The sequence below is a fragment of the Armigeres subalbatus genome, unplaced genomic scaffold (assembly GCF_024139115.2).
Source record: "Armigeres subalbatus isolate Guangzhou_Male unplaced genomic scaffold, GZ_Asu_2 Contig186, whole genome shotgun sequence".
In the NCBI taxonomy this organism is placed as follows: Eukaryota; Metazoa; Arthropoda; class Insecta; order Diptera; family Culicidae; genus Armigeres; species Armigeres subalbatus.
The window spans coordinates 70208-73576 of NW_026942683.1; the positions used below are offsets into that span (position 1 = coordinate 70208).

The window sequence follows — 3369 nt, forward strand, 5'->3', positions numbered from 1 at the left end:
AATTCCGCTGGGAATTCCTCCGGGAATTCCGCTGGGAATTCCTCCGGGAATTCCGCTGGGAATTCCTCCGGGAATTCCGCTGGGAATTCCTCCGGGAATTCCGCTGGGAATTCCTCCGGGAATTCCGCTGGGAATTCCTCTGGGAATTCCTCTGGGAATTCCTCTGGGAATTCCTCTAGGAACTCCTTAGGGAATTCCTCCGGGAATTTTTCTGGGAATACCTCCGGGAATTCCTCTAGGAACTCCTCCGGGAATTCCTCTGGGAATACCTCCTGGAATTCCTCCAGGAATTCCTCTGGGAATTCCTCCTGGAATTCCTCCGGGAATTCCTCTGAGAATTCCTTCGGGAATTCCTCTGGGAATTTCTCTGGGAATTCCTTCCGGAATTCATCTGGGAATTCCTCTGGGAGTACCCATAGGAATCCACGAAGGAATATTCAGAGGAATTCCCGGAAGAATTCTTTAGGGAATTTCCGGAGAAATTGAAGTAATTTATGGAGAAATTCCTAAAGGAATTTGCTGAAGAATTCCGGGGTGAATTTCCAAGGAAATCCTGGAGGAAATCGTGGTGGAATTCCCAGAGAAATTCTCAGAAGAATACCAGAAGAATTTGCCAAAAAAATACCCGGAAGAACTTCCGGGGGAATCCCCAAAGAAATTCCTCATTGTTATCTTGGAGGGACTACCGTTGAAACTCCAGGAGAAATTTCCAGAGGAATACCCTGAAGAATTCCTGGAGGAATTCCCTGAGAAATCGTGGAGGAATTCCTGGGGAGATTCCGGGAGTAATTTTAGGAAGAATTTCTGGAGGAATTCTTGGATTAATTTGTAGAGGAATTCCCAGATAAATACCTCGAGGAATTCCCGATAGAATTGCTAGAAAATTCTTGAAGGATTTGGAGGAATTTATGGGGAATTGCCGGGAAGTCCAGAAGAATATCTCGGAGGAATTCCCAGAGGAACACCTGAAAAATTCATGGAGGATTTCCCGTAAGAATTACTGGAGAAATTCCTAGACGAATAAATGAAAGAATTCTGAAAAATTCCCGGGTGAAGTCCTGGAGTAATTCCCAGAGGAATAACCGGGTGAATTTATAAAGGAATTCTAGGAAGAAGACCTGGACAAAATTCAGAAGAATTCCAAGAAGACGTTTTCCAGGAATTCTCGGATTAATTTCTGATGGAATTCCTGAAAAACTCCTCAAGGAATTACCGGGGGAAGTCCTGGAGTAATTGCCGGAGTAATTTCCAGAGGAGTTCCAAGAGGAATTCACGGAGCCATTCTTAAGCTTTCGGAGTAATTTCCAGAGGAATTCACGGAGCTATTTTCAACGGAATATCTGGAGGAGTAGAATAGGAGAAGAATTCGTGGAAGAAATAATGAAGGAATTTAAAGAATTCTTCGAGAAATTCCCTGGGGATATCGTGGAGAAAATCTCGGAGGAACTTCCGGAGGAATTCCCAGAGGATAATTCCGGAAGAACTTCTGGAGTAATTCCCGGGGGGGGGGGGTCCTGGAGTAATGGCCGGAGTAATTTCCATTTGAATCGTCAGAGGAATCTCCGGAGGAGTTCTTAGAGGAGGTTTTCCCAGAGGACTTGTCGTAGGAATTATCAGAGGAATTGCCACACAAATTTTAGAAGGAATTCCTTGAAGAATTATCGTTGGATTTCCTGGATGAATTCTCGTTGGAACTCCCGGTTGAATATTCAGAGGAAGTCTCAGAGGAATCCTCCATGGAGAAATTCCCGGAGAAATTTTCAGAGGAATTCCTGAAGAAATTTCCAGAAGAATTCTGGGAGGAATTTTTGATGAATCGCCAAACGAATCCTCCGCGGTGGAATATTCAGAGGGATTCCTGAAAGAAATTGTCGGGTGAATTCCCGAAGCAAATATTGAAGGAATTACCATTCTACTTATCGGATGGAAAATTGTGCTACTTGGTTGGCGACGTCCATCCAACGGAATGATAAAATCTTTTATGAATAATTACTCAGGCAGTTGTGCCGTTTTCCGCACTAGCAAAACTTCTAACGCATTAAACCGCAAATAGCTTATACGGCCTAAGCCTGAATAAATAAAATTAATTGAATTATGAGATAATTTGAGTTTCCTACGTCATTTGTCAGAACATGCATTGCGGAATGAATCATTTGTTTGATTCCATCACCTTTTGTCTTTCGATCCGATTTCTTACGTTAAACTCGTAAGAATCCGTTGATCGCAAAGAACCGAACCGAAGTCCACGCATCTGGATAAGACTAAATACATAAGTCATAACCTGAAGATCGATGGAATTCTACAAACTGCTCATGGTTTTGTACTTTCCATGTCCACTGTTTCCGTCTTGCTCCTCTTCAGATGCTTGTTTACCCACAGCCATATGATCGATAGGCTCGTGGTTGAAAATGCTATCCAAAACCACAGAGATCTAGCTTATCAACGCGGCGGGTGGTTTCTCTCCTAACCCGAGTCAGCTTCGTCCTCATATTTAAATGGTGAAAGTGGATTTCCCGGTCGTGATCTGAACAGATTATTTCTCGAAAAATCATATCTGAAAATAGCATAAATTGACTTTCGATGAAATGTTTATTTAAATGTAAATATGAAACCTACCAGCACACTGGAAACTGTCCGTTTCAAGTAAAAACTCTGAATGCCTCGCATACATCTCTCACTATGCAACTATTACTTCAAGTGCTTCAAGGGTCGATGACGCACGTCTCCTGGGCCGCATACAAGCTAATCCGAATATTATCCAGACTCTGTGATAAACTTGTTTGAATTTTTATCATTTCATGAAAAAAAAAGTCTACTTACTCTGAGGAAGGTTTAGGCCAAGGTTAGCCGTGCTGGTAAGAACCACTTCTTGGAAAAACGCTCTGTTCCAAATAGGCCAACACACGCACTGGATCAGATCAGGCAGTCTTCAAGAAAACCAGAAAATCGTAAGAAATGTTGAACCGGATTCTCGTGCAACGAGAGCACATCAGCAAAGGCTTCGATCAGATTTTTAATTGTCAAATTCTCAAAACAAAATCGATGTCAATAAGCCAGAGCGAGATGCAACATTTCGAAATCGTTCGTTTCGAAATTATGTTGTTTTGTTCCTTTTACTCCTACAGCGTAAAATAAACATCAAACTCATTTTCGATAAAAAAGAAGAAGTTGCATTTCGCCCGAGCTTGATCGATCGAGGGCGACGTTGAGAGGGCTCAGCGTCGCCCTCGACAAATCAAGCCCTCTAAGAAATCTGAGTCCGACAGGAGCTTGACATCAAAGGGAGGATCAGTGAGACAGATAGGTCTATTCTGCGTCTCGTGCGAATCGACACGAGTCGAGTCGTATCCGTCACCCGATTCCCGTAGT

At 43.0% G+C, this 3369-nt stretch overlaps 1 long non-coding RNA gene across 1 annotated transcript; it reads right to left on the bottom strand.

Annotated features, from left to right (window-relative positions):
- Positions 1 to 2448: 2448 nt before the first annotated feature.
- On the bottom strand, positions 2449 to 3125 carry LOC134203460 (uncharacterized). The gene is made up of 3 exons (XR_009977607.1): positions 2821 to 3125; positions 2617 to 2765; positions 2449 to 2554 (listed from the first exon to the last, which is right to left on the bottom strand). It is a non-coding gene; the product is annotated as an uncharacterized LOC134203460 (long non-coding RNA).
- Positions 3126 to 3369: the final 244 nt, after the last annotated feature.